The 13,413-nt window shown below is 40.9% G+C and overlaps 1 long non-coding RNA gene across 1 annotated transcript; it reads right to left on the reverse strand.

Moving 5' to 3' along the window:
- Window positions 1–5,604: 5,604 nt before the first annotated feature.
- LOC140946359 (uncharacterized) lies at window positions 5,605–13,193 on the reverse strand. Its single transcript, XR_012166842.1, has 3 exons — window positions 13,032–13,193; window positions 8,887–8,985; window positions 5,605–5,881 (listed from the first exon to the last, which is right to left on the reverse strand). It is a non-coding gene; the product is annotated as an uncharacterized lncRNA (long non-coding RNA).
- Window positions 13,194–13,413: the final 220 nt, after the last annotated feature.

The raw sequence follows: 13,413 nt of genomic DNA on the forward strand, positions 1-13,413 counted from the left end.
CCGTTTGTGCATGCTGCAAATCTCTTGTCAATTTTCCTTTTCCTTGCTTGGTTTTTTCGAAAGCGACCAGGTGTTTTGGATACCACTTTGGACAGCCTTTCCAATGCCGTAATATGGCAGCCAGGCCATATCCATGTTTCCAGGCAAAAATTACCCACTGGATAGCCTGCAAATACCCTTTCCCCGAACACCCTTTCCCCACCGTGACCACATATTTGGTGATGAATATGCACACCCCTCCGCCGAGCCTCGTGCTCCATCCAGCTTACCGCCTTTCCACAATAAGTCGTCTTCCCATAAAACGCTTTTTCATATGCAGTTTCGGGGATCTGGATTTGCTCTTCTCGGCACACCACCTTGGTTGCTCCTCTCGTACAAACCTCTGCGCGCCGCCGCAGGTTCCATGCTTTGGTGAATCTTGCTTGACACTTGCCACACGCATAGTGGTTCGACAGTTTGTCGAGATTTGTGATCAGTAAAGCGTGATCTTTCTAGATGCCGATATTCACTTGGGGCATCCCGATTTTGTCGAAGCGCAAAGGCAAATATTTCAAGGAAAAGGTACCTTCGTCGTCAACCTTGTTCATTAACTTCGTATGCGGAAATCCGCCGGTGAAAATGGTTTTCGATCAAAGGAGAATGCCTCGTCGAACTGGATTATTGTTGGAAAAGATTGCGTGTCGTGTCGAATTGACTGTGCGCCCCTCGATCAACCGTAAGGTATCTAAAAATACAAAACTCCCCGGCGTACGTGTCCAATGCCAACAACCCTTTTTGTTTCGAAGCTAATCAGGCAAACACCTCGCTCCTAATGCAAACGAGCTTGCGGGTCCTCCATAATTTTCATCTTAACTATGAGGTTATCCTCGAACCATTTCGTGTTTGGGCGATCTATGTTTTCACTTTCGCAGCGGGTTTCTTCTTGCTTCTTGATGGGCATAACTTGCTTGTTCTTCGACATCATCAAAGACGTCTTGCGCCGTAAACCCGGGGTGCTCATAATGCATCGAATGAAAGGGATCCAATCTTTCCAAACCCCTTGTAGGTTTAGTGTATCTATACACTACTAATGTTAAGAACATCCAAAGGGTCAGGGTTTGCAGGTTCATTAGGCCCCGGCCGGTTAAGCACCTCTTTGAAATGCTGCACCCGCCTTGCAGCCTGTTCCCTTTTAGTTGTTATCACTTTCCCTTCTTTGTCTTTGACTGGCTTGGTGTTGGTGTTACTCCGTCCACTTAAGTGCTTTGTGATCTTGTACACAGTGTTGAGGTCTTCTACTGTAGCCTTCTCTGCTTTATCAGATAACTCCTCCGCAACAGCTCTTGTCCTTACGGGCACTCCTCTTAACCTATTTGTTTTTGATCTTCTATTATTCTTTTGCACGCTGAATCAGTCCAGCGGACTTTGTTATGGCTTCCCTCCTCTGATCGATTTTATTCCACGTCTCAGGTGTAATCCATTCCTTATCTTTCTCCCTGCTAAAGCCCAAGACACTATACTCGGTTTCGTTGTTAAGATGCTACTCCAGGTTGTTTCAACAGTGTCCTGATCTTCTCTATCTTCAATTTCAAGAGCACTAGAGCGATTTCGAAGCTAATTAGCCCTTTCACTGCCAGAGTGGATGATGGAGTTTGTTAGGTGGTTCCTAATACAACTATGTGAAAGACACCACACACATGCTGAACATCCTTGACTCCTTCCGTTTCAGGGACGTTGATGGACAGCGTTTAATTTTTACTATGGACATTGAGTCGCTGTATACGGTTATACCAAATGATGGAGGTCTCCGCGCACTGCAATACTATCTTGACAAGAGAGGGATCCTTGAACCACTTACGGATACTTTCCTACGCATGGCTGAACTAGTACTGGCACTTAACACCTTTGAATTCAGTGGTGAATATTACAAACAAACAGGTAGAGTGGCCATGGGTAGTCGACTAGGGCCGAATTATATTTGTCTTTTTGTTGGCCATGTGGAGGAACGCATGCTTTCCAGTTATACCGGTATAAATCCAGACTTATAAAAGCGGTACATGGATGATGTGGCCGGCGCTGCTTCATGTAGTGAAGAGGACCTCCGTCAGTTCCTCGAGTTTGCTTCCTCGTTTCACCCTAACCTTGAATATACAGAGTCGGTCTCACCGGACAAACTTCCTTTCCTGAATATCTGCATGAAGCCTCAAGCTAATCGCATAGCCACTTCTATACATTTCAAAGCCACGGATAGCCACTCTTACCTCAACTTCAGTTCATTTCATGCTTACAGTTGCAAGCCATCCATACCTTATAGTCAGTTTCTCAGACTGCGTAAGATCTGTAGCGATGACGCTGACTTCGACATTGTGGCAGCAAAAATGGAGACCTTTTTTGCAGCACGCGGATATCCGAATGACCTCATTAGAAGGGGAAGGGAACGAGCGTCGACCAAATCAAGGGCTGAAATTTTGAAGAGTGACGCTGCTAACAACATCGCTAAGGATAGAGTACCTTTCGTCACTACCTTCCACCCCAGTAACCTTGTTGTCGAGAAAATAATCTCAAGGAATTTCCGGATCCTTCGCGAGGATAGCAGGACAAGCAAGATGTTTAATAAACCACCACTGAAGGCTTTCAGTCGTGCCAAGAATCTGAAGGATCTGCTAGTCAGAAAGAGCCTACCTCGAAACCTTCCACACCAATCACCAGGTACTTTCCCTTGTAACAGGACCGTTTGCCGCACATGATTCCATGTTAATTCATCATCCACAATTACAACACCTAAAGGGTATGTTTACATCATGGAACATTTTTCCTGCATCACTGAACACGTGGTTTATTGCTTGTCGTGCACCAAGTGTCCATCGATAGTGTACATTGGGGAGACTGGACGCAGGTTGGCGGACCGTTTTCGAAAACACCGCAGGGATATCATCAACGGGAGGAATGACCTTCCTGTACCTGCCCACTTCAACCAACCAAATCATACACTGGAGGACATCAAGGTTGCGGTATTGAAGGCAGGCCTGGCCAACCAGGAACACCGTAAGAAGCAAGAGATGAGGTTGATATTCAAATATGGGACTGTGGGCTCTAGAGGCCTTAACCAAGACTTAAGTTTCACGAGTGTCACCCCCCTCCCCCTTTTTTTTGGCTTACTCACTCGCGCGCCGTAGCGCGCTATTTCGTGTGGCACGGGCGCGAGTATGCCATCAGGCACGCAAGCTAATCTTAACTAACTTTTTAACGGTATTTAGTCTTGTATACCCTAAAGAAGGTAGCATTGCCGAAACGTCGGTTAAGATTCTTATAATATTAGCGTCCGTTTTACAATTTTTAAATTAACATTTACCAGCTTTACTGACGTGTTTCGTCACGCGTGACCGCATAAGACTAAAATAAACAATCCTTGTAACGTCCAAGATTTGGAAGAAAACTTGAAGTTCTCGATGGAAAACATATTAAATTATCGTGAAAAGGGGAAGCATTATCATTGTATACAGAAAGTACATTCAATTCTTCATGTACGTATAATTTAGCTTAGAAGTTAGATAACCCCGTTCAAATTGTCAAAATTACTGGTCACGCACGACGGAGGAAAATTGTCCCGCTTAGGCGAGTTATCCCTAGCATTAAGTAGCCAATACGCGAGCGTAACCCTAGCAGTCACGTAAGGTAACCTTAGCGCTAGGGTAACACCAGGGTTACACTCTCTCCTTGGAAACAGGGTCTTAAACCCAAAGCGGCTCAACCAATCACGAGAGAGTGAAATGTACCAAACAGTAAAAGCTACGTAATAAAGACTGAAAAACCTGCGCAGCGTAGTACTTATAAATGTTAATTTAAAAATTGTAAAACGGACGCTGTTATTATTAGAATCTTAACCGACGTTTCGGCAATGCTGCCTTCTTCAGGGTATACAAGACTAAATACCGTTAAAAAGTTCGTTAAAATTACGCTCACGTGCCTGATGCCATACTCGCGCGCGTGCCATATGAAATAGCGCGCTACGGCGCGCGAGTAAGCAAAAAAAAAAAAAAAGAGGGGGGGGGGAAGGGGCAGGTGATTCACGTGAAACTAAAGTCTTGGTTAAGGCCTCTAGGGCCTACAGTCCCATATTTGAATATCAACCTCATCTCCTGCTTTTTACGGTATTCCTGGTTGGCTAGGCTTGCCTTCAATACAGCAACGCAAGTAAAAGCTACGTCTTGCTTACGTGCTGTGCTCGTCTTGGAGCCAAATCCTACATGAAACTGGAGTCAAAGTTCGACAAATCATTAGGATTTTCAACGCTGCTTTAAATGTTTTTACGTTAAATAAATTCACATCAGTGTTCCAGAATTCCTTCCCTACGAAGCCGTTGCAACCGTTTTTTTAAACCCGTACATTTGACTTTTAAGAGAGAACTTGCCTTCTTTTAAGCGTGGGTCGAAGTCATCTTTTTAGTCTCAAAATTTAAGGGCTAGACTGGAGGCTCTTGAAAATGGTCGAAACCGTTTACCATTGTGTCAGCCTTAAATGTTTACAACGACTGTTTCCCGCGAAACCGGGTTCAAGTCTTTTTCTTGAGTTTATCGCTATGTAACTGCAAACGTGAAAGTGATCAAAACAAAGTGATTAAAACCCCTAGCGAACCCTACCCAACTTATTTCCCCACGGGGAGCCTTGGGAAAGACGCCTAGTGTAGTTAACCATGGTAGTTCACAAATACGCCGAGCTGAGAGAAACTGTCAGTGCTGTAACACTGATTATTTAAATACACATTAGGTAATTGAAAACACCGGATGAACGAGATAGAAAACCAAAACTCTTTTCAGCGAAAATATTTGAAAATGGAGGCTGTATTTCTCAAGATAAGTTGTGATGATATGATGGAAAGCCTCTTTAACATTTAGGGAAAGATCCTGAAAGAATCGTGAGGATTGATAGTAGCAGTTTTCATAAGCTGCTTGAGTATGATCGTCCGGGTGAATGTTGTCCTGAATAGGACTGTTGTTGTTGACAGTAATGAAAGTCATCTTCAGAGTCAAAGTGAATTGTATCTCCGCAGTTGATGGTGTTAAACTCTGGTTGTTGACCTGGCTGGTCAAAGTCGCATGCTATTGGTCTTCTGTCAGTTGAGCCGTGACTTTACTGGGTATGATGACTCGTCACGTCATTGCTGCGTTTCGATCCATCTATTGTCACAGTTAAACAGTCGTTTATTGTTAGTCAAATTGTCAGTTGAACGACTAGACAACATACTTAACCTCCTTATGAAATGACTCCTGGGTTCAAACCTTTCACAGTCGCAGTTTTGCTGAACATAACCCATACTCAGTTGATAAAATAACCAGTTTTAAGATTTTAGGGGAAGAAAATTTGTCATTGTCTCAAGGGCAGTCCTACTGCAAGCAGCTAGACATGAGAACATGATAACATTACGTTGAGGTCAACATTCGCAGTCAACAAACAACTGATGTGTTTGGAAGTTATAAATTCTGTAATGTTGCCTTCTCAGACACTTTTGGCGGGAAAGAGTTTAAATGTTAGATGTCATAAGTAGGTTTGGCGAAACAGCAACCTGTAAACCCCGTGCAACTGAAAGAAAAGCAATAATAACGCACAAAACACACAGAAGACGCGTGATGGTTGTATGATTTAGAATTTCCTTTCATTTTGTCTTTACTCCATTTTAAACAAGAAAAAAATAGATCCAAGAAATATATACAACAAATATCAACCTTCCAACTGGAAAGGTGTCATACTATTTCAATTCTCCAGTACCCAGTGCTTCATGTTACACTTAGGACACTGTGACAAAGGCTTCTTTATCTCTCCATTCACCAAATGCAGCAAGCTTGTGTCAGTTCAGTTTTCAAGCTTTGTAGCATTTTAGGTTCTAAGACTTGGTTTTCTTTGCCTATGAAAAGGAAAGATATGATTAATCGAATAAATGAAGGTTGATATATAGATTTACTCAGGGCTAGATGTTGTTTATACTTAAAACCACTGCAAAAAAATCATATAACGTAAAGTTACTTTGTATTGTGTAGTTCCAGAAAACATGCATGCCCCCCACGGCAGGCCAACGGAAATTCCGAGGGGAGGGGGGTCCAAAAGGAGGCAATTTCCGAGGAGGTGGGGGGTTGCCTTAAAGAGGTTTTTTCCAAGGGGTCTGAGTAAGATTGGTGAGTTACTATTAAGGTGTTTCGATACAGTTTTTCGTAGGCCATACCGACATTTTTCAATCGCCTTAAAAGTGGTTTTTTCCTTGTCCGATCGCTATAAAAGTTTCACCAGTAATTGGCTATGGACTGAAATTTGTGAAAATGTAGTTTTAAGTAAAATCGATATTACTATGACAACAAAAAAAACCAAAAAACTTTGAAACGGAAAATCCAACAATAGGAACTTAAAGTTTGGTGTTTAGCAAACAATCTCCGTAAGAAGTAAAAACTTCTGTATGTTTGAGTTCGACTAAAACGAAAATACATTTCAAACCTTAAATTTTCAATAGCCGTAATAGATTATATAAAAACGTTATATATGACTCAAATTATTCTTAAGTAGCGTCAGAATGATGCTTAATATCATATCTTGATGCTAGGAAATTTTGGTGTACTTTCGTTCTTGCGATCTTGAAAACTAACCCGTTTTCTCACCACCTGTATAAGTGCAACTTCATTCAGAATTTAGACTTTTAGCGCTTTCTTGTATAGCTCCCAAACGACTCGAACGAATTTTTTTAAAAATCTCTTCACATAATCTTCATAATGTATATAAAAATGTCTGAAACTTTCATTAAGATTGATTCACTGCAACACCTTGAAATTTCAAGACAAACCTATCCTACGAACCAGTCAAAAATCTACGTTACAACATTCACTGTTTTGACGTTGTGCTAATTTTTCCAAAATAATGCATCTTTTGAATGTAAAACATTGACAATAGTCACACTGAAATGTACTAGTCATAGATATATGTATTGCCCGCATTAATTTGGAAAAATTAGTATAACGTCAAAACAGTGAATCAATACAAAGCAACATACCGCAGTAAAAGCCGTTGAAGATGCATTGCAATACATCCCAATGTATGTAGCAGAAGTTTCAGTTAAAACTGAGCGAGGATATTTCAAAAATTTTGAGGAACAAGTCATTCGACTTCAGAGCAAGGTTTGGAGCAATTTACAGTGCTTTTAAAACTAAAAGGTACTTTTTAAAGAATAGCACGATTGGAAATCGGCTTTTGTTTTAAGAATTAGAAAACACTGGAATTACTCTGCTGTGTGTTTGTGCTGTGTGTTTGGCCAATACTTTGCGCATGGTAACAGCTGCATGGGATTTTTTACGGAGATGAGATCACTTACAGACCGTTTTGCCAGAACTAAACTGTAGTGATGCTGACGAACTAAACAGTATAAAATTCGTAAAACAGCCTTAAGAAACTTGTTCGTAAGTGCACTTTTGTAACGACAACTTCCTCTACACTCTAGCTTTCGTATTTATTGATTGTTTGGTTATTTTGTTTTGTCCCCTCGGCCGTTTTCCTCGTACAGGTAAATTCATTTTGGTCGTTTCGGGCGTTACGCTTGTTTTGGTAATTTAATTTTGGTCGTTACGGTCGTTTCGTTTTGTTGCTTCGGGTTTTAGCATGGTGCCTTTTCAAACACAGCAGTTAGAAACTTTACCTTAGACAAGCAATTCTGGAAAAACAAAACTAGACCTATATAAACTGCGTGAGCTTCGGCGTCCGCTTAAAAGTATTCAAATGACAAAACTTCATCTACGAAATCACAGTCTTTAAAGGCCGCCAACGTATATCGAAATATAAACAGCAGTCTGTATGAAAGGATGATAGATCAAGTATCCCATGATGCTCTGTACTTAAAAGCTTGCAATTATATGCATAAGCACCTGGAAACGATGCTTGCGTGACTATAACGTATTAGATTGCAGTAACTGTATAGTAAAGGTCATAAAAACAAAAGAAGATAAAATCAGTGACATCAAAAGCAAGGATATAGTTACACAAAAGGTACTTAAAGTACTCAATTCATTTTCTGTTTTTTCTTCTTCAGGGCAACTAAGCTTAAGTGTCTAGAGGCATCCCTAGTATCTTCAACAAGACTCTCGAGTTGATCAGAAACACTGTTCAAATTCCATGGGTGGCTCACTACTTCAAGACGGCTTCTTGATAAGGTTCACTCAGAAGACTCAGTTTGCTCGCCATCTCTTACCAAACAGAGTGTGCATTTGGTATAAAGTTTTTGCATATAACAAATGACAGAATTTATTCTTGAGGTCACTGAGTTTTATACACCGAATACAGATACCTTTGCTCACCGTGTCTCATGCAACCATATGCTCTGGTTTAGAATGCTGACCTATTTTACACATACTCTTATATGTTGGGCATGTGTTGAAGGCACCAGAGGGCGATTTGTGTGGAGAAACAAAGAACATAAGTAGGTGGCATATGGTTCCCCAGGTGGGTGTCAATTCCTGAATAGGATTGTTGCTGACAGTCACTGACAACGTTTCAACAACACGAGCAGTAGTCATCTTCGAGCTGAATGTCGTCAGTTGATGGAATTAAAATCTGATTAATGACCTGATTCAGGGTCAATTATTTTACATACTTATTGGTTGTCTGCAAGTTAAGCCGAGATCTTATTGGCTGTGAAGACTCTAAATGTGAGTGGGGCAATTCTACATTAAGCAACATCTTCTGAATAATCCTCAAACGCTCAGTGTAAAACGCAGACTGCTGACTATTGTTTTTATCACGCAAATGAGAACGTGACAACAATAGTCACATTGTTTTCTAACCCTAAAAATAATAGTCTGCAGTCAGTCAGCAATCTACATTTTACACTGTCCAATCTCAAATACAAAAATAACAGCTGTAAATACTTTATCTAACCACTTGTTTGATGCAGGCTTTGAGTGCCTGGAACTCCTTCTCACAAGCATGTTTTGTAATGTTTTCCTTAAGTGACACACAGCTTCCATACTGAAGAGCCTAACACAAAAAAGGAAAACAAACCTAAGAAATTTACAAATATTAAAAATTGACAAACAAACAAATTTTGCATTTTGGCAGTTCTGGGACCAAGAAACTGCTTGTAGTACAAAGATGTGCTCACTGCTATATTATGTTGGTAGGAATTTGCATAAAGTTTGATAAAGCATCTGTAATGGCCACATTACAGGCACCTATATTATTGACATTTATGGTATGAGATGTATGAAGTTTGGCATGAACTGTCTGGATGAGGAGATGTCCAAATTATAGAGGTGAAGTGCCAGTATACAGAGGGGAAGTGCCATCCTTAACAAATCCTTAACTGCTTTCCAGGGGAACAGGACACATCACCTACAAAACAATTGAGGAGCACTATTGTATGCTGGACAACTTTCCCTTGGCTACGTCAATTGGTACAGCACTTATAGATACAATAAATTAACAGAAGGCTGCTGATTTTCACTTAACTCTAAAGGAATAGAACTCAGTTGGGAGTCAATTTTAGCCACAACTTCCATCAAGAAATATTAATGACTTTTTGTGAATCAAATAAGCACCTGTTAAGTATATCTCAGATCTGTTATTTGAAAGTGACAATTGGACACCTGTATTATTTTTGGAGACTGTTAGCTCACTCAATGCCAGGAGAACTGGCTATCTATCTCAATGTAAGAAGTGATTTGTGTTACTATACACTGCAATATAACTTACAGCACAATGAAAAGCTCAGAATTCAAATGTCTGGTTATTCGCGTGGCAGCAAAAATAGGAATGCAAGATAAGTACAGCTAAGTTGCATATATTTTGCATAAATTGACAGGAAACAGAGAGATCAGTAATATGTGTGGTAACACTATGACCTTCTCTGCAAAGGAAATAGCTTGGTTTGGGCTTACCTTAGTTTTAGAAAAGTTTATATAAGTGGTGACACATTAATAAAATAATGAATTGCTTGTGGGAAGGAAAAACATGGACCCGATTCTGCCGTAAGCTGCCTTGTAAACAGGCCAGGGAAGAGTGACATAAATCACAAAATATTTTCAACCATTTATAACAAAACTCCTACATCATTATGCAATAAGCAAGAGTGATTGTTCACTTAATTTTGAGTGATGGAGATATCAACCTTTTCACGTGTAATATCCATTGCTTGCAAAATTCTCCTTTTTTTTTCTTCTTAAGTTTCACTTGCCAGTCGAACTATGTCTCTGCAAAACTGCTGCTGGTCCTACCAATTCTTGGCCACTTATGGAAAGAAACTTCCAAGTGTCTCGGGCTGTTTTTGAATATATTTTAATTTTATGTGAAAGCTTTGCAGCAGTGCTAGAAATCCTTAGGGAAGGTACGTTTTTTATTGGGGGGGGTGGGCCGGAGTATTTTAGAATTTTTTTGCGAAAAAAGTCGTGGCCCTCCCATTTCCTGGAATGGATTAATGCATGACCCTTCAGAAATACCCAAACAAAAACATCTGACCCTCCCCCCTACCTATCCAAGGCAAAAATAACCGGAAATGAAAATAACAAACTGGAAGTGTTACTCATATAACCGCGTTCATCTGCGCACAAAGTAGTTAATTGCGTGGCGTGTGATTGTACGGTGAAAACTTGAAAATGGGCAAGGATGTACGAGGAATAGAAAGAGGGAAATGTGCTTGTGGTGAATGCGAGGATTTCATGAGGTCAGATGGAACAACTTGTGGTTACTGTGGCTGTTTGCCGACTCGCCATTCTAAAAAGGATGCCCACTACTCCTCTCACTCTGTTGGTGGCACATCGGCTGCGGGAACAAGTGAAAGCGAGAAGTGGAAAGATGAAGATTCCCGAACCCAAAGGGCGAATATACTAAATTCTCAAATAGTACTTTGCCAAAATTCTACCTGTCCTTTTGGACCACTTGTCCCTACAAGGAACGCTTTCGCCACACTTGGGTATTTTTCCAAGCTAGAACAATTTGAGAGCCTTCATTGTGAGAAAGGAGAGCTTTATATGGAGTATAGGCAAATGTTGTGTCAAGAGCGAAATGGCCAACTATGTGAATTTTGCGAGAAGGATGAGACTACCAGCGCTCCACTTCCAACTTGACGACCATATCCCGACTATGGCAAGCTGCCAACCTTCCATTATCTCTCTTGGAGTGCAACCCCCACCAATGGCCGTGAGCCGGACGACTTCCAGCCTCGAGCTCAGATTAAGAGATTGTTTGAGGAAAGTGAACTAGTCAGTGGGGACAGTGAGGCTATTAGAAAGTTTTCAGATAAATACATTGTCCCCGAAAAACTTGTGGCAGAGTATGTTGAACACCTTGCCCAGATAAAAATGCGCAAGGAGAAGAAGAAACAGGAGACTGAAAGGGAGCGAATGGAACGGCTGAACCGGCAGTACAATGGCATTGACTAAGCTGGACTGTACAACTCCGATACGCTGTCGTCCTTGAGAGTGGACGAGCTATCCTTGTACTTTTCCCATCACAAGATCACCTTCAAAGGGAAGAAAGCTGCAAAGGTCGCAATGATCAAAGCGCACATTGGCAGCTTGCTGTACAATTCAATGGAGCGTCAACAACCTCGGCAGCCCCCGCTTAGAAATGTGAGGCAACAAGTGACCTCATCACTTTCCGAGGTCAAAACTGACTCGCAAAGTGATGTAGTAGATCGAGTTGTTGGTTCAAGCTTAAGTGAAGAATCCTCACCGGAGACTGATTTTACACCAGAACCCTGCGCAGAAACATCAAAATATGGGCGAAAGCGGAAACGGGTCGAGAGAGACAATTATGTTAGTTGGGAAAAGATAGTTTTTTGATATATAAATTTTTCAATAACTGCAAATAATTTAGATTAATCTTGACTGGTAGCTTTGCTTGTATATACAAAATAGAAGCGACATGGAGTATTTTTTTCCTTGCCAAAAAAACTGTGACCCTCCCCCGGTTGAGAATAAAACAGGTTTGACCCTCCCCAATTTGTAAAAAATTTACTGATGACCCTCCCCTCCGAAGCCCCGGCCCACCCCCCCCCAATAATAAACGTACCTTCCCTTAGTTGTGTTGTCACATTTTCAGTCCAGTTAATGCAGATAGGATCAGGCATAGCACAGCACGAACACTGTACATGTTGTAGTTAATAATTATTTTTATTTTTGCTTTCCTTTTGTTTTTGGGTATGGTAAAGTATGCTAATTAATTTGAAACAAAGGAAAATAAAAAGTACCTGAGATAAAAAATTAACTACAGCATACACAACACAGGATTTCTAGTGTTTGGTACATTTCATTATCTTGCGATTGGCCGAGCTGCACTGGGTTCACCTTCAGAACTGTCATGGGGAATTCTTTTTCTTAATTCTTAACAACTAAATTTCGATTAATTATCTGTAAAGAGAGTTTTCTCAAACACTCAAATGCACCACAAAATTGGTTTGATCAGTAAAATAAAACAGTTAATAAATATATGCTTTTGTGCAATAGAGTTACAGTCGAACCTCCATGTGCAACCACCTCCTATAAGCAACTGCCTATCCAAAACTGAATTTGAAAACAAAAAAAGGGATTTTAGTATATACCTACTAAACCCTCTTCACCGACAAAAAATAAAGGCAAACTATTTTTGGTCGTGAAATCAAGTGAACCGCATTTAGGGAGACTGCCACTTAAATCCTAAAAATATCAAATTAGATTAAAATAATTTAAAAGTTGAGCAATTGCAATTGCTAATAAAAGGGGGAGAAGCATAAAAAGGTCCCGTGACCATCTCATGTAAGACAAAGTATCGGTCACTTCACTCGCAGAGCCTGTGACGGAAATCGTTTGCTGGGGTATGGGGCGTTGCTGCTTATACCAAATCCTTTTTGTCAAATTGATAGGCTACAGAGAAGGGCATTTAGATCTGCGTAAATTTGTCAAGTAACACTGATCCAACAAGGCTACGGCTAAGGCTACGGAATAGTGTGATGGGCATAAATTCCTTGCATGTCTTCCTCCTTTTTTAAATTAAGTTTTTCTCCCCCTTGATTTGTTTACAGCCCAGGTTAAACTCACTAGTAAGCTTACCTGCGTTTGGCATTCAACAATAAGCCTCCCTAAGTCGGCAGTTCTTCTGTTCACCTTTTCTTTGAAACTCATTCCGTAAAAACTTAACAAGAGATAAGTACTTGGTGTAAGCACTCACTAATGGTAAGTAGGTCGCTTATGGTCAGCCGTCATCACCCTAAACGCCGCGAACAGCACGCTGGGATTTTTCGCAAGTGGCTACAAAGCTGAACAAGACGCTATGAGGCGTACACTTCGGCGTCGTGGTTGTGGAACTCGCCCCGGTTGTTCAAACGTTAGATAGCGTTATGTACCGGATAAATCACTATCCAGCAGATAAGTGTTTCGGAAACAAATTGTACTATCCAGTGGACAGAGATTAGGGAGCTTTAGCATCGACGAC

This window comes from Porites lutea, chromosome 8, assembly GCF_958299795.1.
Source record: "Porites lutea chromosome 8, jaPorLute2.1, whole genome shotgun sequence".
In the NCBI taxonomy this organism is placed as follows: Eukaryota; Metazoa; Cnidaria; class Anthozoa; order Scleractinia; family Poritidae; genus Porites; species Porites lutea.